Source organism: Gymnoscopelus braueri (assembly GCF_963280865.1).
Source record: "Gymnoscopelus braueri genome assembly, chromosome: 15".
NCBI lineage: Eukaryota > Metazoa > Chordata > Actinopteri > Myctophiformes > Myctophidae > Gymnoscopelus > Gymnoscopelus braueri.
The window spans coordinates 3,997,284-4,021,170 of NC_137620.1; positions in this window are offsets into that span (position 1 = coordinate 3,997,284).

The window sequence follows — 23,887 nt, forward strand, 5'->3', positions numbered from 1 at the left end:
TAGTGCCCAGGATCACTTAGGAAATTGGCACCGGGTGAAAAAAAATGGGTTACAAAAATCGCAGGATAAAAATTATAAGAAAAAATAAATAAACACACACCTGAGGTGATGCTCTGTCTGGAGGTAGGCCTGTTGCACAACAACATCATAACTTACTTTCATCCACTTTCAAACTGACATCTCTATTTTGGGCATATCATCATATCCTTCCTGTATCAGGATTATTTGTCCCGTTTAACGTCTGTGTTTGCTCCAGGACCCACGTTCTCATACAGAACACCACTGCAAGAGGAAATCTGGCCGATGACGTCACAGGGGTTTCCCCACCAACATCATCAACGAGAGGATTTCCTCATGCGCAACATGGACTCGAGACAAACGCAAGGTTTTTCTCAGAGGGAAGCACAGGAATACGGTGATTTTTCCACTGTTTTTCCTATCTCCTGGCACCACCGCATGGTCCCTGTTTTTCCAACGGGCACTGGAGGTCAACTACAAGGTTTTCCTCTGTGGGATCGGCGTGGAAACAGAGATTATTTTCTCCCTGAGTTTCCCATTTCCCCCAAAAGTCCATCCCCTCCCCTATCCCCCTCCCCCACTGCCCTGCTGCAAACACAAAGCCCCCACCCCACTCCCCCGATCACACCTCCACCTGCCCCACCCACCTTTGAAGCTACAGGGACAAAACAGCTTAAGGAACCTGACTTTTTCCAGACTGAACAGATGGACACGATTTTCTCCAAAAAAGGACTACACATCATCCACCTAAATGTGAATAGCCTCAAAAACCCCACAAAGATGTCTGAAATAAGATCCATGTTTGGAAATGGCAAGGTAGGGGTTCTCTCTTTTTCAGAGACAAAACTGGATGACACAGTAGACGATTCTGAAATTGAGATTATAGGCTACAATGTCATTAGGAAAGACAGAACTCTTTGTGGAGGAGGGGTATGCATTTATGTGAGATCTGACATCATTTTCAATGTGTACCCAAAATTGGAGAACAACTCCACGGAATCGGTCTGGATAAAAATCACCTATCCTCACGCTAAACCCCTGATAATTGGCGCAATCTACAGGCCCCCAGGTCAAAATGAGTTTTATGATTTATTAGAGGAGCACATGGCAATCATTGGAAATTCGGAATTGATTTTGATTGGCGACTACAATACGGATGTACTCCGGAAAGACGCCGCCATATTTAAATCTTTCAAAAAATTCTGTGACATGCATAGCCTCACCCAAATGATAAAAAATATCACAAGGGTAGGCCCCACTTCTCAGACCATCATTGACCTCATTTTGACATCAGACCAGTCGAGGATTCCTTTAAGTGGAGTCATTGAGTGCAGTCTAAGCGACCATAACATCATTTTCTGCACGCGTAAGCTTCACAGATCTGTAGTTGATTGTCATAGCACGATCAGCTGCAGAGCTGTGAAAACTTACTCATCAGAAGCTCTCACAACAGCTCTTGAGAAAGTGGATTGGTCAAATGTACTCGGTGGCTCCTCGGCTGAGGAGTCTTGGACTGGTTTCAAAACTGCTTTTGTGTCTGTTATTGATAGCCTAGCGCCCAAGAAGGTGGTGAGAGTCAGAGCCCGTACACAACCCTGGATGAATGGAGACATCCTAAATGCAATCAAACTCAGAAACAAAATGTACTCTGAGTTCAGGAAATGCAAAGATGTGCAACTACTTGAAAGATGCAGAAATCAACGAAATGTAGTAAACAAATTGGTCAAAACTGCCAAAAAGAATTTCTTAAATGAAAGTATTGAGGCAAACAAAAGCCACCCACAAAAGCTGTGGGAAGCGCTACAGAAATTGGGCTGCAACAACAAAATTCAAACCAAAGCTACAAACATCTGCATTATTTCAAGTGGCGTGCTCATTACCGACAAGCAAGCGGTAGCAAACTGTTTTAACAGCTTTTTTACCACCATTGCAACCCAGTTGGTAAGCAAACTTCCTCAGCATTCAGGTTTGTACGGCTCTGACCACATCCATGCTCACTATGTTAAACTAGGGGCTAAAAAAGACTCCTTTTCATTCAAACCAGTAAATGCTGATGATGTGCAGAAAAAACTACTCGCCCTCCAGCCAAACAAGGCCACCGGCCTTGACAATATCCCCACCAGATTCCTCAGAGACGCAGCTACTGCTATTGCCCCCATAGTAGCCCAAATCACAAACCTATCCATCAGCCAGTGTCACGTCCCACAGGATTTCAAGTTGGCAAGAGTAATCCCTCTGCATAAAAAAGGAAGCAAATTAGAACCTGGCAACTATAGGCCTGTTTCCATCCTTTGTTCCATCTCAAAGGTTGTAGAGCGATTAATTCAAGAACAAATCAACAGCTACCTCAGCGAGCATAAACTGTTGTTTGAATTCCAATCGGGCTTCAGAACCTCCCATTCCACTGACACATGCCTACTGTATCTGACCGACTACATCAAACGTGAGGTAGACGCGGGCAAATACTGCGGCATGGTCATGTTGGACCTCCAAAAAGCGTTCGACACTGTAAACCACTCAATTTTACTTGATAAGCTGAGGGCGATTGGTTTTGACTGCACATCACTAAACTGGATGAGATCTTACCTGGAGGGAAGAGAACAAGTGGTTGACATCAACGGAACCATGTCCTCATCCCTCCCGGTGAGCTGTGGGGTTCCTCAGGGCAGCATTCTAGGGCCGTTACTGTTTCTTCTATACATTAACGACATGAGTGCTGCCTGTAACTGCAAATTGTTCCTGTTCGCTGATGACTCGGCACTCCTGATCTCGGGAGAGGACAAGTTGCAAGTTGAGGAGGCGCTCAGCTCTGAACTCTCAAAAATCCGTACTTGGCTTACCGATAACAAACTGTCACTACACCTTGGGAAAACTGAATCCATTCTCTTTGGGACCAAACATTCCCTCAGACAGATGGATGTAAATGATTTCAAGGTCAAAGTCGATGACACAATTATCTCTAGCAAAGAAGAGATTACCTATTTGGGTTGTGTACTTGACAAATACCTGACAGGTGATAGCATGGCTACAAAGGTGGTCAAAAGAGTAAACCAGAGAACCAAATTTATGGGCAGAGTTTCCTCTTTTGTCAACCCTCAGGCCCTCAGGACCCTCTCTGGGGCCCTGATTCAACCACTTTTTGACTATGCTTGCACCTCCTGGTACTCCAACACCTCAGTGTCACTGAAGACTAAGCTTCAAACCTCCCAAAACAAACTGATTCGGCTACTCCTCGGATTGGGGCCCATGACCCACCTTTCTCCCACCCATTTTGCCAGCCTAGGCTGGCTCAGGGTGGAAGACAGGGTTAAACAACTAAAAATGGGACTGGCCTTCAAAATTGTAAATGCAAATTTGCCCGATATGCCCCCAATTCCCGCATATCTGAGTAAATACCTCCAAAAGGTTAGCGACACCCACAGTCACAATACCAGAGGGAGCGTTAACAACAATTTGGTACCACCCACCCATAAATCAAACATGGGCAAATTCTCCTTCTACAGCACTGCCACCCAGGATTGGAATAGTCTAACTCCATCCCTCAAAAAATGCAGTTCGCTGGGCTCATTTAAAAGAGCCTTAAAAAATCACCTTTCAGGAGGCCAAAGGTGGAGGTAGTACCATTTTCCCGTTAGACAGCAGACCCCCCCCCCCCTGTTCTTGTACATATTTTTTTCCCCTCTTTTTTATTTTTTTTGTTGTACATAGTGTTATATATTGTTTTTGGCTGTTTATTTTGTAATGATATTTGAACTGTGGTGCCACTATATATGCCTATGAATTAAATACCAAGGCCCTCATTGGAAACAAGTCCGCAAGGACTTTTATGAACGGACCTGTTAGACAAAGTATTTTAAATGTAACTGTGCTGTTTTACATTTTTTGCCTAATAAAATATTCAATCAATCAATCAATCAAATCAAAAATGCCTAATGTGGACGGTTGACGGTGACCGGTGGACGTCACAAACGTAACGTAATGTGGACTTGTGCACTGCTAGTTATTAACATTTTCTTTCAAAAGATTTCACAATTTTAAAAGAGAGAAAAGAAAGATTATAAGGAATGTAATAAAAATGTAATAAAATAATTTCAGAAATGTACAAAAAATAAATTAAATAATTTCCCCCGAAAATAGCCGATCTACAAGCTCACAGCGCGTTGGGATGCGACCCTTTCTGAGCTTGTAGATCGGCAATTTTCAGTTTGTGTCCTAGGAAGACAACACGTTTAGCTTTTGGGTCTCAAGCTAAACAGTTTGGGAACCGCAGAGCTATTACTTGCATTTCTTCCAAAATTCAACATCACCTTTGATTTTTGACTTTTAAACATTGCAATACGAGCAGAAATAATGTTCCACTTTGTGTGGAACATTACAGTTGTATGGTTACTACTTGTAGAATGTTCAAGAGTCTGGAAAACAATCAAACAAAATAATCAATAATCAATCATTTAATAAAATAGTAGATTAATAATCAGTCTCTATTTTGGGCATGTCATTATTGGCAAAAAAGTTCCATTTTTTTTAATAACCAATCTACAGGGCTTAGGGATAGCGTGTAGATCTGCTATGTTCACTACTTTTGCATTGCACCGTGTGTGTATGTGACGAGATATAAAGAAAAGGCTACGTTGTTAATCAATTTGTTGGTTTTTTTTTTTTTCATGGTCACGTCATGCTTCAGAGAAGTTTAACATGATTGATATCACAGGGTACATCTCCTTGTCTGATAATATGAATTTCATCATTGTATAATTGTGTTCATGATATAATGTAAGGCCCTTAAGGCTCTCTAGTCTCTAGTTTGTATGTAGAAGATAGAAACTGCATGTAGTTTGGATGCGGAATGGTTTATGAGAGAAACACAATCATGTTAGACATGTTGTACTTGTTGGTCAGTCCTATATAACTTGTGTACTCACAGCTCACACTGAAGAGCAAAAAAAAAAAAAAGAAGAAAGAAAGCTCCCTAGGCCTGTATAAACGTTGTTAAAATATTATTTGTGTTTATTCTCATTATTACACATCAATGCAGACATACTGTCTAGCAATCATCCTTACATAGTCATAAACACACACTTGAGGTGATGCTCTATCTCATACATGGGCAACTGGCGGCCCGAGGGCCACATGCGGCCCCCACCTTCACTTAATGTGTCCCGCAGGTTAATATCGGAATACTGATATATTATAGATTTCAGCTGTTACAATTCCAAACGTGCAAACATGACCCGCTTTAATTACTTCAGTCTATATTAGTAGCTTAATGACTAGTATTAAAATTCTATTGTCTTTTTTATGTTTAATGTATTTGTATTTAAGATCATAAAGTTAGCATAAGTATAACTAAATGCATTTGAAATTACATTAATATTTTACTTTTTTAGGATTCCAATTCAAAAACTAGCAACAAAAAAAATCTGGATTCCAATTCAAAAATAGCAACAAAAAAAAAGCTGATCAAAACGTGTCGCACCATCGTCTATATTTGCTACTTTTGTGTGATATAGAATGGCGATTAATTAACGAAAAAAGTGGGCCTCTGGAGTGAGTGAGGAAATATAGTGGCCCTCTCCATCATCAAAGTTGCCCACCCCTGCTCTATCTGGAGGTAGTCCTGTTGCACAACATCATAACTTACATTCATCCACTTTCAAACTGACTTCACTATTTTGGGCATATTATCATATCCTTCTGATTCGACAAATTATTAATAATTACATCAACACCTCTCGGAGGTGTGTAATGTATTCACTCTTAAAGGTAACATTATGCATAAAGGGAAAACTGCCTAAGGAGAACAAACTGTATCGTAAACATCACCGTGAATCATAACGCTCCTGTGTGTGTAAATCCACCACAATACTATGCAGATTTACCTGCCGTGGTTTTTGCCTGAAATATGTTTATTGAACTGTGCAGCATTCATCTCAGTGTTCTAATTTGATGACATCTGTTGGTAGCTCTGTGTCATTACAGTGTTTGCTATTACGGAAGGAATGGTGAAAAATGTATGATACAACAACAAGTCATCAGAAACCATATCTATTAATGGTAAAACACATACATTTACGGTACATTTCCGTCCAAAACTGTTACTTTTCAGGATTCCAATTCAAAAGTAACAAAAGTAGCAGATCTACAAGCTTGAAACGCGTTTCTTCGTGTCACGTTTGGAGCTTGTGGATCTGCTACTTTTGATGCTTTTGTGTGACGCTGTAGTATGATCAAGTAGGGCGTTCAAATATGGAAAAACACAAAAGGTTTGGAGATAAAAGGTTTCTGCCCAACAGCAATGATATGGTAATGTTTCTAAAATAAATCTGATAATCAGGTTAAAATGATGAAGCACGCATGAAAAAAACAATAGAAAAACAATTTCACCCACAAGCTGATTCTGATTCTAGTTAGCTATACAGTTAGAGCACAGTTGGACAAACAGGATAGGAGTTAGGAGGTTTTGTTCATCAATGATAAGAACAGCTGAATGGATCTCCAAGCTCACAATGAGGTTGGAGGTCAAAAGGGGGTGGAGCCTGGAGTCAGCGGAACCAGCTAACTCCACCCCCCTTTGGTGGCCTTAGCTGGTTTAGCAGAAAGTTTGAGCCTTTGAGGTTCTAATGGAGTTAACTGGTTTTGTCAGAAGCACTTTTTAATACTTTTTATTGGTTCAATATTTGTTTAACCAACGCACAGACGTAAAGGGTGTTCAATAGCACTGTTTTATGAAAAAATATAATTAAAGCTGAACAATGGAGTTAGCTGGTTTCTGCCAGACAGCGATGATATGCAGAAGTGAATGTCTTTATATCTGTATTTATTTGTAGTTTTCTAATTTATTTTAACCTCATATAAGCTAGCACACAGCATAGCTTGATCAATGTAACTTACACAGTATACTTTTGTTCCTATTCAATGATATCACAGTGAAAATGCTTTTTTCAAGGTTTTAAATAAACAAATCCTTAGCTTTTTGTATTAGCTGTTTATTACTGTTTTTTTTTTTTTATAAAAATGTCAACTTCCTGTTGATTTTACTATTTGAAGATCTGGATCCGCGGATTAAAAATGGCAAAATCAACAGGCAGTTGACATTTTTATTTAAAAAAAAAAACAGTACTGGGTTTGGTGATGTTCTATATTGTCTGAATCAACTTTGTTTGCGTTCGTTTATGTGCTAAAAGAGTGACTTTGAGAGCTGTTTTACCGTACAATGTAAGTCAATGAGGAGCATATTTTGAATTATCAATTTCTAATCAATATTTTTTATTTCTTGCCCACCTTTGGAGTTACATCATGGCAAGGTAACTACACAACCCAAACCTCTACCAAAGTGGTCTTGCCCTTTAACTCCATATTATAACTTTTTTGTTTTTTTTGTAAATTAAAATGATTCTGAACCACTACCAGTGGTGGAAAAAGTATTCACATTCAATGCCGCAATGTAGAAACACTCTATTACAAGACAAAGTCTGGTGATCAAAATTGACATGAGTAATATAACAAAAGTATTGGCATCAAAATAGATTAATATATTCAAGTATTCATTATGCTTAATATCCCGTTTCACAAGTTATCATCGTAAAATGTTTGAAACATCTTTTGAAAATAGCTACAAGCTCACAAAGCGTCACATCGTTTTGAGCTTGTAGATCTGCTATTTTCAAAAAGCCAAAGTATAGGGCTGAAGTGGTTGATGTATGTTTTGTAATAATAATCTAAATATAAAGTAACTTGTAACTAAAATTTGCAAATAATTGTAGTGGAGTAAAAGTACAATATTTGCCTCTGAGATTTAGTGGAGTAGAAAGTAAAAGTATTGAAAATTGGAAATATTCCACAAAAGTAAAAATACATCAAAATGGTACTTAAGTACAGTACTTGAGTAAATGCACTTAGTCACTTTCTATCTAAACTTATGATAGGCTATTTACATACTAATCCTATCTGAACAACACTACCACTTTCATTTTAAATATCGTCACTGTCGGGTGGAAACCTCACGTCCAAAACTGTTACTTTTCGGAATTGAAACTCAAAGACGGCAAAAATTGCAGATCTGCAAGCTCAAAACGTGTCGCGTCGTGACCCGTTTTCCCTGATATATTTTTTATCCCTGAATTTTGTAACACTTTTTCACCCGGTGCAAATTATCTAAGTGATCCTGGGCACTACACTCCCCCCGCCAGCCTAGGGAGCCCAGAGCCGAGCTCATGCCTCCTTCAATGCATGAGAGCCAACTGACCTTCTTGTCACCTGACAGGGGGGGTTTCCCCGGTAGGACGTAGCGCGTGGAAGGAACACGTTATTCCAACCAGTTCTTTACCCCTCCATCAGGCGCCCCTGCTGTCATGAGGGAAGGCGGTATAGCGACCAGGATTACTGCATGTTTTTGTGAGGGTATTAACTACCCTAGGAGACAAGGGGAGAATATGCAAACTCCACACAGAGTAGGCCCTTTCGCCAACCCCACCTGGGGTATGGGCGCTGATGACGCGGAGGAGAGTCGTGGCGCGTTTTGAGCTTGTAGATCGGCAATCTTTGCTACTTCTGTGTGACACCGTAGTATGAAGTAGGACATTAATTCCCCCCAAAAACATAAAAAGTTAAAATATGAAGATAAGAGGTTTCTGCCCAACACTTTCTAAAGGGGTTTATTTTACTGACAGACTATAAAAAAATAAACAACAATCATCTGTGAATCTGAAGATTATTTGCTTTTATTAAGCTGTCTTGACAGAGCATCTTTAATATTACATTTATTTACACACACAATAGGCTACATACATACAGGACAAATCATGTCCTACCAAAACATTTCAAATTATTATTTATTAACACACTAATTAAAAAAAATGTTTGGTGAAAATATATTCTTAAAGGATTTATATAGATATGAATTTCATCATATCGTCAGTCCTTTACGACGAGTATAGGGCCATCTGGGTGTAAAAAAAAAAAAAAAAATCGAAGGGAGCGGGGTGTTATTCTGACATCTAACTCAGAGATCTCCAAGTTTAATGTAGGACATTACCGCCACATAAAACTCAGTGATTTCTGAGTAAAATGTAAAAAGAATCAGCATTTATTATCACCCAGATTTGCCACATTAAACTCACAAAACATCTCTGAGTTTAATGTAGGAAATTTTCGAGTTCATTATCATCCAGATTTGGCACATAAAACTGAGAGGTTTCATAGTTGTATGTGGCAAATCTGTGTGATGATGAAGTTGAAAATCTTCTGCATTTTACTTTTAGAGATTTTGTCCCAATTCTCAAGAATGGGTGACATACATACATGCATGCACACACACACACACACACACACACACACACACACACACACACACACACACACACACACACACACACACACACACACACACACACACACACACACACACACACACACACACACACACATAAATACAGGCTCCACCATTATCAAAAATAATAAAAGCAGTTCCATTGTGGTCCTTGAAGATGTAAACAATGTGCTGATGAATGAATGACTGAATACTTGTGAGTGATAATAAAGTATTTAAACTTTCAATCAATAGCACACTGATCAAGGGCCAGTGTGGACACAGAGACCAGCAAACACATCTGCATCTCAGTGGCGGAACAAATGAAAGCCGGGCCGGGAGGCACAGCGCAGTGATCAGGCCCCCCCTGCGCATGCACGCACGCACGCGCGCAATTTTTTTCGGGTTTTCCGCTGATTCGGTCACTTTTTGGGGGGCTTTTTGTCACTTTATTTCGGTTTTAGGGTTAGGGTAGGGTTAGGTTAGGGTTATGTTGTTTAATTCTTATTTTTGCCTGATTTTACCGATTTATTATCTGACGGCCCGGACCCTCCTGGGTCGCGGGCCTGGAGGCGGCCGCCTCCCTGGCCTCCCCGGACGCTCCGCCACTGCTGCATCTAGTAGCCTAAACAGTTCACAATGGAGAAAACATTGAAACATGTCATTTATGTGTCATGTTAACAGCAGAAAGGATTTTTTTTTTGGTTAAAGGAGGAGTTCACCCAAAAAATTACTTATTTTCTATCAATTACACACCCCATGAAGCCTTGATTTCATGGATTTATTTTTGTTTTTGTGGCATTCCTAAGACAATAATTTGATGACCGTGTGTATTTCCGGTAGGAGACACAAATAATCTACTTTGCGTCTCCTACCGGATTCCCGTCCTACGACGGGAATCAAATTATTAGCTTAGGAATGCCACAAAAAAAATAATAATCCATGGATTCAAGGCTTCATAGGGTGTGCAATTGATAGAAAATAAGTCATTTTTTGGGTGAACTCCTCCTTTAAGCACGTTGGTTAAGCACCTTAACCAACGTCCATAAGTATATCCAACATGCTCAGGCACCTTCATATTTTTTAAATCTCAGGTACTAATGTAAATATTTATAAAATGTTGCTTTTTTATTGTTCTCTTGTTTTATCTCCTTTCCCCCCCCCCCCACACACACACACCCTCTTCTTCCTCCCCCTCTTCTTTCTATGGAAATAACGTTGCGATGGGAACAATGTACAAAAGCAAATTTCACCCACTTTTTTACCTTGAAAACCTGTGATGTGACAACAAACCTGATTCTGATGAGTCAGTGAGTCAATATCTGTTCCCAGATATTTAGAAGGATCCCTGGCTAATAAGCCAGATATGCCTTAATACATTATAATTGTCCTCCATAACTAAAATGTAAAATGTATTTTAGAAATAGTTCATCTTTCTCTCAAGTCGCAAGTTGATGATGTCATTTGTCCATGTGTGGTCTAGCCCCATGGAATTTATGGAATGCATGTGAAAAAAAAAACGTAATACTTCCTACGGTTATTATGAGCATCAAATCCATATTTTAAATATGGTTTTATTGCACATGCATTCCATAAATTCCATAGGGCTAGACCACGCATGGACAAATGACATTACATTACATTAAATTACAATCATTTAGCAGACGCTTTTATCCAAAGCGACTTACAGTGCATTCAACATAGGTAGGCAAGAAAACTACTAATCACCAGACGTCTTAAGTGCATTCTCTTCTAAAACAAGCAACTAAGAGTATAGTGCTAAGGTAAAAGTGCAATATATCAGCTACCTACTTTCTTAAACAGATGAGACAAATAGAAAAGTCAAATGAGCAAGAGCTAAAACAAATAAGTGTATCGAATAAACAAGATCTGATGAACTGTTTCTAAAATAAATAACATATTTAAGGTGTTTAAAAAATATATATTGTAGTTATAGAGGGCAATTAGCCTATAATGTATTAAGGCATATTTGGGATACTTTTAAAGTTAGTGACCTGCTGCACCTGCTGCACCTGCTGCTCCCCACTCATGATAACAGGCCTATACGGTCTTTTAGTGGCATTAACCCATTCAATCCGGAAACGCATCTGTGTAATTTTTGATTTATTTGGCTATTCAAAAATAGCAGATCTAAGCTCATAGCGCAGCACAGAGTGCCGCGCTATGAGCTTGTAGATCTGCTATTTTTGAAAAATCGTGAACATTTGTGCAAATCTTTGAATATGCATTTTTTAAGCAAAAATGGTCAACTCAAATCTTTGCTTCTGGGGATTAATGTCTTATAATTTTTTTTGTAAAAACGTATGTTCCTATAATAGCAGTGGTTCTCATACTTTTTTCATGTCAAGGACCCCAAAATGATATGTATTTGGTTCCAGGGACCCCCCAGAAGCAAATATTGGAGTTAAAAAGGTTCGCTTAAAAAAATATATATATTCAGATTTGCACAACTTTTCACAACTTTTCCCAAAAATAGCAGATCTACAAGCTCACTCGGTGCCGCGCTATGAGCTTGTAGATCTGCTATTTTTGAATAGCCAAATAAATCTAAAAATGACACAGATGCTTTCCCGGTCTTAATGGATTAAAGGGATAATTACTTTTTTCCTATCGATTAGTCACCAGTGAATAGCGGACCCGTAGGCAGCAGTTCCGGTAGGAGACACAAAGGAGAATCTTTTCGCCAGAAATTACAGTCTCCATGGGGTGACTAATCAATAGAAAAAAAGTATTTTTGGGGTGAACTATCCCTTTAAGGTCAAGGAAGCTGCCCTCAAAGCAGAACTGAATAGAAAATGGACTCACCATTGAAACGTGTGTTTGTCCTGTCGGCTGGTTGCTTCTGAGCTGAATCCAAATCCAGGATGTGACAACAAGAACGAGGAGCTGATCTTATAAATGCTCAATAGTAACCAAAATGTGACCCGACAGGATCTGGCCTTCAGGCCTACCCTGCAGAGCAAGTATACTCCTCCAATCCACTCGCCCCATATAAATGTCTACTTGCCCTGCCTAAGGGGCAGTGGTGTAAAGTAACTAAGTGCATTTACTCAAGCACTGTACTTAAGTACAATTTTGAGGTATTTTCACTTTTCTGGAACTTCTGGAAATGTTCAGTACTTTTACTTCTACTCCACTACATCTCAGAGGCAAATATTATACTTTTACTCCACTACAATTGTTTGAAAACTTTAGTTACTAGTTACTTTGTAGATCTTGATTATTATTACAAAACATACAGTACCCTATATACATTTCGGCCATTTGAAAATAGCCGATCTCAAGCTCACAATGCGTCGCGATGCGACGCATTGTGAGCTTGCAGATGTGCTATTTTCAAAAGATTTGAATACATTTTATTTTATTATTTTTTATATTTGATGATTTTTGACTGGATAAGAAGAAGTTTCAGAAACATACTCGTCCTAGACGACACGTGTGTGTGAGTGTGTGTGTGTGTGTGTGTGTGTGTGTGTGTGTGTGTGTGTGTGTGTGTGTGTGTGTGTGTGTGTGTGTGTGTGTGTGTGTGTGCGTGTGTGTGTGTGTGTGTGTGTGCGCGTGCGGAGGGGGTACTGAGGAGACAGATAACTTCTTAGATACTTTGTGAAATATCATGTTTACCAACTCACTTCAAGACACACAGTATATATTCCATCCTGATTGGCTAAAAATGGCTTCCAAAGTTTGCAGGAGTGCTTCGTTTTGAACAAAATGCCTCAAATCATGAACACAGAGTGCAATTTCCGTGAAATTTTGCACATACATTCCCATTAGGCAGAGGAAGAAATGCCACTTAAAAATTTTCAAATCTGCCTCATGGTGGCGCTATAACAGGCTGATTTCTGTATTTACCCTTAACTGCACCAATCTGTTTACAACTTCGTATGTGCACTCCCTAGAGGCCAAGGAAAAAACTAGATTACTGAGGCACTACACAGTCTCTATGCATTTGATGTATGTGATTACCGTGCTAACTGTAATTCGCTCTGGATTAAGAGCGTCTGCTAAATGCCTAAATTGAAAATTATTCCGATCTCACACGTGTAAGTCACTCTGGATAAGGGTTTCTGGTAAATGCCTAAACTGTAATTGTATTTTAAGGTTATATTATTATGTTATAATATGATAGGTGTTATGGTAATTACACCTATTATATTATAGCAACTTCCCTTCATTACCACACAATAGAAAAAAGTTTACTTCACTTCAAGCAGAATGTCATTTTAGTCAACTGATTTGTCAATTAGGCTTAAGATAAGGAACGCCACATGTGGGGCAGAGAGCCACTGGGCCCTATAATTTGCACTGCTACCATCATTTACCCGCTGCCCAGTAGCCGTGAATTATTGCCCGCTAACCGTGAGTTACGGATAAGGGAGCTGGCACTGTCCCAACACGCTATTTTGCAGCCGTTATACCCGCAATTCATTATGCCGACCCCATTTGCGCTTGGAGGTGTGCCTGTGGGCGTGCTGTTGCATTATCCCCAAAATTGTTATTTTAGCCACACATGTTTGGGAAAGCACATAGTGGAATTTAAACCACCCAATATGCCAAATTGGTTTGGTACAGCATGCCTGCAATGTCTGGAGTCGGCCAGGGTGCACACAACGGCGCAACATTCGAGGTCTCCCTCTCTTCTAATTCTCAACAAATCTCTGTGATTCGATTACGCAGGACATAATGAACTGATTACAAAAATATAAGGTTCTCTCTAATCAGTGACATGTAGGTGATATTTATGTCTATCAAATGTGGTTTTATTGAAAGGCAATCAAAGGCTAGAGCCTATAAAGTAAACCTCGGGTGTATGGCGTCCAATGTTAAATCCCCTCAGTGCGGCTGCAATGACAGGAGCAGAGTTGCAATAATTTGCGAGAGGAATAAGCAACCAGGTCTATGAAAACAAGCCCAAAAGAAGCGACTATAATAGGCCACATGAACACTTCAAATCTATTTATGTTGGCCATTAAACAATGTGCATATTTATATATGTTGGCTATTTGAAAACCGCCGATCTACAAGCTCACAACTGCAACTACCATTATTTACAAGCAACCTACAGGCCTTTACAAACAAACAAAGTATTTCTATATTGTGGTCTTGCTACTTTCCCACCACTGAAAGAGAGCTGAGCCAGAAGGCAAAGCTCTCAATCTACTGGTCAATCTTCATTCCTACTCACATTTACTCTACTGTATGGCCATGGAATGTGGATGACCCATGAGTTCTCTCAGGAGAGAAATCATACAACAATACAAGATACAGGATAAACAGGTGAAACTGGAAGAGATAAAACAATTTAACTAGAAAAGTTTGCTCCTCCGAGTGCAGGTCTCGCCAGACCGGGTTGCCTACACGGGCCTAGAAACTTTGGAAGGCAGTCATAGCCGGTCGGTATAGAATCTGAAATATATGACTGATACATCTTGATCACATGACTCAAGAGATAATATGCAACGATTTGTGTTCATGATTTGGGCCATGTTCTGCAAAACGGACCTCTCTAACAAACGTTGAAAGCCAATCGTAGCCATCGGAATGGAATCTGAAAAAGCTGAAGATGCATCTTAATCACGTGACCGCATATGGTGTACCGATTTGTGTGAGTTTTGGACAAAGTCTGTATAGGAGTAGTAGCAAAATCTGTGTTTAACAAAAATCGCAAAATGGACGAAAATCTTGTACCGTGGAAATTGGCGTGACCTGCTTGGGGAGATCACCACCTCCGGAGAAAAAATATTTAGCTGCTCACAGACGGACACACGGACACATGGACGGACAGGGGCAAAAACATAGTGTCCTGCCTTCTGCCGTCCGGCCTTGGAGACAATAACTAGAAAAAGAGATCATATCTCTGCACTGGCTCCCGGTTAAATACATATTTTTAATTATTCTCCTCACCTACGGTACAAAGCTCTCAATGGTCATGTATCTTAAAGAGTTCAATATTGTGCCATATAAACCTGCTAGAACACCATTGCGCTCCCAGTATGCAAAAAAAAGCTTGTGGTTCCAAAAAATATCTAAGAGTGGAACAGGAGGCAGAGCATTTAAGTTTCAAACACCTCAACTGTGGAACCGTCTCCCAGTGTTGGTCCATGAGGCAGACACACTCTATATTTAAAACTAGATTAAAGGGATAGTTCACGCCCCAAAATGACCTTTTTTCCTATCGATTAGTCACCCCATGGAGACTTGAATTCATGAATATTTTTTTTCTTTTTGTCACATTCCTAAGCCAATAATTTGATTACCGGCAGCGGTTCCGGTAGGAGACACAAAGAGTCTGCTTTGTGTCTCCTACCGGTCATCAAATTATTGGCATAGGAATGCGACAAAAAAAAAAAAAATCCATGAATTCAAGTCTCCATGTAATGGGGTGACTAATCGATAGAAAAAAAAGTATTTGTTTGGGTGAACTATCCCTTTAAAATCCTTTCTTTATGATAAAGCCTATAGCTAAGGCCACAATAGGCTTAGATTTCTGGGGGTCTACCCCTAGAGCAAGTTCTCTCCCCCGCACATCTCCTCCCCTCCTCTCTCCCTTTCCGCCTCTCTCCCCCTCTTCCTTCCTTCCATCCGTCCATCCTCTTCCTCTCTCTTCTCCTCCCCCCTTTGATTGTGTGAGTCCTAATCCCATCAGTGCATGTACTGTAAGGCCTGTCACTAACTCAACATCCAGGGACCTGCTCCCCAGAGTTTTTGTGTCTCCCATTTCGCAGGTTTCCGTGGACTGTGATTACAGACCCCCGGCTGCAGATCAAGGGTGTGTTTGCAGACAGGGTCTCTCCATGGATATTATATTATACCATTGTATATATCGTATATATTATACCATTGTAACATTTACCAGTCCATCCATACCCGGGGATTTTGCACACCCAAACTATATGCAGGCTTTTGGGGTATGTACTCGGTATGCATAGTTACAGTTTTGGAGAGGATTTGAATTCCAATTTTTTCTAAATTGTCAAGATAATTTTTGTCTCCGCCGGAGGCGGAGAGTATGTTTTCGCTTCGTCCCGCTGTGTGTGTCCCCCCCCCCCCCCAGCCAAGCTAACATTGGTCAAGCTCCACGTGACACGTGACAATATGTTAACACCAATGCTTTTGATTGGCTAGAGGGACGCATGACGAAATAAATCTATGTTTTTGAAGTGAGGTAAGAGGATCAATCAGTCTTGATTGGAACAGTACCTTCCAGTACAAATCACCCGTCCGTGCGTGTGTGTGTCCCTCTGAGAACACCTAACATTGGTCAGTTTCACGTGACATCACAATATGTAATATAAATATATAAATAGCTTAGACAGGAGGGGCTGAGATCACACAATGCAACTAACTACTAACCAACTACCACCAGTCATGGCAAAACAAGTATTCGATACCCCCTCTGATGCCTATGTCAGAGTACATGGTTCATTGTGGAAAGAAAACGTCCAACTATTTGAACTAACAGAAACGATGCGCCAGAAAGATGACCAACCCTTTGCAGAGCTGCTTATGAGAGTTTGTACAAACACATGCTGTGCAGAAGACATTGCACTGCTACACACCAGAATCGTCTCTAAAACAGATCCCTCATACCCAAGTGACGCATTGCATGTCTTCTGAACAAATGCAGCCACAGATTCACACAATGGCGAAAAGCTAATAAAGTTGCCAACAAAAATATCCAACATCACCGCAATTGATTCACAAAAAGATTGTAAGACAGGACTAGTTAATGTTACACTATCAAGCAACCCATCGCATACAGGAGGCTTACGGGAGGTCGTGTCTGTAGCAGTTGGGGCCAGAGTCACGTTGACAACCAGCATCAATGTCTCTGACGGACTGTCCAATGGAGTATGCGGAACGGTTGTTCACATCCATCAAACAAACACAACAGTCGAAACCATCCTGGTCAACTTTGACAGTGATCGTGTAGGAAAAGCAGCCAAAACGGCCAGTCAGTAAAAACAACACTTTCCTGAAGCGGTACCCATACAAAGGCACACTGCGCAATTCTACACCGGTACCAAAAACTTTCCTTTTTTCAGGGGCACTGAAGTATATCTTCCAGCCATAGTCATACATAAAAATGAGCCAGAACTCAACTTATTTAATTAATACACATAAATAGTTAAAGTGAGAAGTCTGCCAAATGTTCCAGGGGCACACAACTGGAGAGACCGGGCCATTTGTGACACAGGGGGTGTTTGAGAAAACCAAGACAGACACCTCTCCTTGGATAACAAAAGAAACATGTGTTTACCTTTAGAGGAGAAGCTTTTGTCTCATTGTATTCACTTCGTTTGAAGCTCAGCACCATGTGGATCTATTTAACATGTCTGTTGGAGCCATTGACTCCCATAACCCCTTTTAGGAACAGTGGTACAGACTTATTTAAATCCCTGGGTTAGAACACCAGGTTACTTTTTATGATGGTATTATCTTTTGGTGAAAACATATACTGAAGTTAAAAGAAACAAAGTATTTAACTATGGCCTGTGTAGTTTTAATATAGGTAAAAGCCAGGAGAAGTAAAACGTATTCACTTTGAATTGATTCTGTGTTATTAAAAGCCTCATTGAAGTTAACTATTGTTTACAGATGAATGGGAATGTAATTCTTGGTATCATTCTAAAGTGTATATTGTGTAAAGTATTAATCTAATAACAAAACTTCATTGTGAAATATGGTTCTGTACTGAAAGATTTCCCTGTATTGTGTGATCTAGTATAATATGCGCAGCTCAGCTGTCCGTTCGGGCCACGACGGATCAGCTCCTGATTGGTTGAAAATGAGGACTAGGAGGAGCTTTTGCTAAGGAGCGTCTTTTTAAATCTTGTGTATATATGCCTGTTACTTTGTGAGTAGCGGTGTGCTGCTATTTCTGGACCCTCTCGCAGTAACCATTTGATGCTCCTTGTCGACAAATAAAGACAGGAGGAAACCTTATCACCTTCGGATTTGCTGTCTCCTTTTGTTCTAACACTCTCACTAAAGGCTTGCGTTCTTCCACGTTTATTTCCACGGTGTGTCCACACTTTAGATACTTCAGTACATAAATTACTTTAACATTCACCTTTTAACAAATAGTTTTTAGAAAGTAAGTTTTAGAAATCATTTTTAGATTCAGCCTCAGAAAACATTCCCAGAGTTTTTATTTATTATTAATGAATTCTTATTTTGGCCTTCAATTTCCTCAAAATATTAAGTCAGGTGTCTTTGAGATTGACAGGTGTCGTGATGTCAGGGTGGTCCCGTAGACTATATTCTATAATTCAAAAAACCATACAACAACAGTAACCAAACAACAACACACTCTCCCAGCCTTTACTATAGCACCATAATACTGTGTCGATAATTGACTGGTTCGGTGTCAATTTGTGACTTTTTCAATCGTAGCAAGTATGCACGCGCTCGAAGCACACACACACACACACACACACACACACACACACACACACACACACACACACACACACACACACACACACACACACACACACACACACACACACCGTCCCTCCCGTGTCTCTTGACCGTACCATGTGGCAGCGGAGCCGTGCGGTCGGACAGGATAGCCGAGGTCCAGACACAACGTGGCCGATGGGGGGCAACGAGGCTCTGGAGGTATCATGTTGCAGGGGAGTTGAGTAATAAGGGACAGAGACAGACTGGACACCAGGGAGTCATGAAGCATTATTTCCAGCTTATCTCAAAGACCCTCACAGTTTGGCACGCTTATGCTGCCCTGCCAAGCTATCCTGATTATCAGACTGAAGCTGCGTGGAGCTTCAGTCTGAAATTAGCTGCACTGTAGTCGATTACTTGGGGGAGGGGATTAGCATTTCCCTAAACCAATCACAAGAGATCCAAGGATCCGCCTACATTTGACGTCGCAGGCTAGTGTCGCACAGCTTGAGAACGCCCTGTGGCGCTGATTGGCTTGTCAAGAACAGATGTAAATTTTTTCAGTGATTTTTTTGTTTCGAAGTTACTGCACTTTGGCTTGGCAGTGTTTCTCAACCTTTTCAGGCCGCGACCCCCCAAAATAATCATATTTGAACTGGGGACCCCACCACACACCCTGATAAGAACTTGGAATTGTAGGAGTTGAGGGACTACCAATCCTGTGGGGACCCACAGGTTGAGAACCACTGCATTAGGCGACGGACCCCTATTTGATACACTTCTTTTTTTCTTTTTTTTTTGTAAACCATATGATAAGAGTTTTCCCATGCAGTCCTGATGAGTGAACGGGTAAGTTTTACCGTTGAGCACAATATTTAGATTATAGTTACAACTATAGGACAAAGATTCAGATAGGAGTTAAGGCAGTGATTCTCAACCTTTTGAATTTCAAGGACCTCAAGTTTTGATGCATACATTTGTCCCCTGACCCGACTTTGAGAACCAACTGGGCCAGAGGACACAGCCTGGGACAGAGTCGTCCTTTCGTTCCATTTGTACGCCCTCTGTCTCTCTCTCTCTGTCTGTCTTCGGACACAAACGGAGCACAGGTGGTTTGACAATGACCATGAGCCCGTATACACATTCTGTCATCCCACTCTGTGTCTATTCCATCCTGTTTATTCTGGAGCGGCTGTCTGTGTACGGTAAGGCCCGGCCCGCGTACTCTATACTGTAGACGTGTTTACATAGCGTTTTAAAGGGGCCTCGGGACATCGTATATAAATCCTCCTCGTAAAAGACAGGAACTGTGCTTTCTTTTTTCTTTTTTTTTACGAGACAAACACAATCTGTGAGTAAAAAAGAAACGTTTTTTTTTTGTTTGTTTTCACCGTAGGCTCTGAACACACTGTACTGCGCATGCACACGCTCACACTCACACACACACACGCACACACACACACGGACACACACGGACACACACGGACACACACGGACACACGGACACATGTTTGCATTACCATACTTCTGAGGTCATCAACATTATTGCGAACGCAGCGGAAGGAGGCGCGCCTCCGCGCAAGTGGAGCTTACTATGAAACCGTGCTCGGCTTGTGGGTGTGTCTCTCTGTCCGTGTCTCTGTGTGCACTATTGTGTGCACTGCCTGTGTGCAGACAAGTAAATGTCCAATATAGACGTACCATACATCAAATGAAAGGTCTTTGAAAACTGAACACACCTGTCAAGGTTGCGTTTAAGCCCGCCCCTTCCCCCGGAAGCCACGTTCCGGAGAAGGCTCCTAAAAACTCCCCATTGAAACCCCATGTTAAATGAAAAGTGCCCGAATCGCTCCGAAACTTTTTCTACCCCCCCTAAGTGGGGGTCTACGAACGAATACTTCGGGCTCGGATTTTGGCTCCGCCCCCCGGAAGTGGGTGAAACAGGCACTTCAAACACTTTGTTGAATTGTTCAAAAACATTCAAAGTTTTTTTTTGTGAATTTGTATTTTTCTAAGATGCTCCTTTTAACGCAGAAATGTTTTTTTTTTTACTTTTTCTTTATTTTATTTTTTTCATTATTATTATTAATTTTTTTTGCGTTCGCTTCCCGCGTTCGCGCGTCTTACTTGTTAGGATAGCATTGTATTAATGCCATTTAAAACAAATGTTTAACCCTATAAGTCTAAAGCCAAAAATAGCTGATCTACAAGCTCTACTTCACGCCTGGACTTACAAGTTGTGAGCTGGTAAATCTGCTATTTTTGGCGCACAACACCGGCTCTCTAAATCAGGCATAAGCCCAACCACTATAGTAGGCCTAATCGTATGGCTTATTTTTTCTTTTCGTTTTCTTTTTTATTATTATTATTATTATTTACCCTGACTGAATTCTCTTTGTTTGCTAAAATTGAACAAACTTGTTTCTCCCGCAAAATCTGGCAACACTGGAGCTGAGTGCAGCACAGCTCTCTCTGGCTGCGCTGCGTCCTAACGTCTGGTGCAGCTCCAGGTGGGTCCTGAGCTCCCAATTCCACTCTGGCATGCAAGAAGAGCTAGGCTGCAGTATAGTACGACACACTGGAATGGAAGACATGGAAACAATGCAAGCAGAGAGAGTGAGATAGAGGAATAAGGAAAATCCTCAGGCCAAAGCTATGCAGCGTGCACGCCACAAATGAGGTTATATAGGGAGGAGGGCGGACATGTTTATGGGGACAACAGGACGAGCTGTCAACAGCTCATGAAGGTAGACAGGAGCTGGGAGGAGAAATAAAAGGACGTGGAAGACGAGGGGAGGGAGGGAGGGACGTGACTCATGCGGGGACAATAAGAGAGAACTTTGTGGCGTTTGTCACCCTTAAGCCTCCACCCACCAGGGGACCACTACTGTCTAGCGGGCACGCACCCCCTTTTTGGCAGAAAGGGGACGGCCCCCCTTTCTGGTTCAAATGACATCCAAAACCATGTTGAAACAGTGATCTCAGTAGCTCACTACTTAGTTACTGTTACGTACTTAGTTACTGTCCCACATTGCCAGCGGACAGTGAGCTTGACTCTACTCAACACAGCCAACGGGGCTGGATTACCACACAGCTTAACTATTTGAGGTTCGGGGCCTTGAGCTCAGGACAAGTGTCTTCTGAATGATATACCATGCAGGAGCAGTAAGGGGCCCCCCGGCCAGACCCCAACCGTATGTGTACACGGTGTTACCACATCGTAAATGCTGACCGTATGCCTGCGGTGTGCGTAAGTGCAAACAAAATATAATGGGACTCTACGTTAGCCTATCAAATGGGGGTCCATGTCTTAAACATATTAAACATATGCACATCAAACTAGGGGTCATTAAAACAGTTCTGAAACATTATCCCTTTCTTTTTTTTCTTTTCTTCACTTGTTGTAACATGGGCGGACAACATTAGACATGTGGACCTCTACGAAGACCTCCCGTGGGTCACGGACAATGTTGTCACATCACAGGTTTACAGAAAGTTGGTGAAATTCGTTTTTGTGTAAGTTCGATCGTTTTTGTTATGTCCATAGAAAGAAAGAAGGGGGGCAAGGGGTAAGAGAGATCAATCAAAGAAAATAAACAAATTATCTACATATTTACACATAGTACCTGACCTAAGATATAAAGGTGCATGAGCATAGCAGCAGATGTATACTGTACTGTACGTGATACTATGGACATTAGTTGAGGTGCAAGAAAACACAAAAACCAAGTCAGCGGAAAAAAACGTCGGTGCGAAATGTCAGCCTGTGTCAACCGCATTATCCACATAAGGTAAACTGACACTGGTGTAATCCACAGGTGGGTCCATGAGGAAGAGCAAAAAAAAAGGTTTGAGTCACTTGTCCCTGGTATAATCCACAGGTAGGTCCAAGAAAGAGCAAAAGTCTAAGACCAGTCTGACGACAGGCGGTGCTCATAACAGCAGTCTGACGGTAGCCAGGTGGAAGATGTTCATGTTGCTCTTGATACTGCGGTAGGCCTCCTTGCCCGGCCGCGGTCGTTGTAGGGGTTTGAACAGTTTGTGGCTGGGGTTGTGCTTGTCCTTGATGATGCGCTGGGCTTTGACTACACACCGCTTTGTGTACGGATCCTGGAGTGCGGGGAGCTCACCTCCCATTAAGCGCTCTGCCGATCGCACCACTCGCTGTAGAGAGAGAAGGATCAGGCTAGCTGGCTGGGCACTGTGTCAGGCACCCTGAACTGGTGGTGAGCAAACTGTTGGCTAGTCTGAAAGCCCTATTTTATACTTTGTCGTACAATTCTGTTGCATAAAAATAGCATAAAACAGCAAAAAATTGCCAATTTGCAAGCCAGCCTCTCATTTCAGCACACTTGAAACTATTACTGATTGATTCTCCTGTCACACAGTGGAAAGGTAAACATCTCTCTCCAATGTGGACACACTGGTGTTTCTTTAAATCATCTAACAACTGAAACTCTTTTCACACTGTTTACTGTTTCTCCAGTGTGGACGAGCTGGTGTATCTATCCTCAGTTTTCTTCACTCATCGTAACTCTTGTCACATTGCTTACAGTGGTTTGTTTCCCCCCCCCCCTGTTTTCCTGTAATAAAAGTTTTTTCCCCACTGTGGATACGTTGGTGTGTCCTCAGGTGATCTAACCGATTGAATCTCTTTGTACAATGTTTGCAGAGGAAAGGTTTTTCTCCAGAGTGGACAAGCTGGTGATATTTCAGTCCATTTAGCCGGCTGAAACTCATGTGACACTGTTTACAAAGGAAAGGTCTTACCCCAGTGTGGACACGTTGGTGTCTCCTCAGATGATCTATGCGATTGAAACTCTTGTCATACTGTTTACACTGGAAAGGCTTTTCTCCACTGTGGACACACATGTGTTTCGTCAGATGATCAGACAGACTGAAACTCTTGTCACAATGTTTACAATGGAAAGGCTTTTCTCCGCTGTGGATAAGCAGGTGTGTCTTCAGATTACTCGACTGACTGAAACTCTTGTCACACTGTTTACAGTGGAAAGGCTTTTCTCCACTGTGGACACGCAGGTGTTTCTTCAGATTACTCGACAGACTGAAACTCTTGTCACACTGTTTACAGTGGAAAGGCTTTTCTCCACTGTGGACACGCAGGTGTTTCTTCAG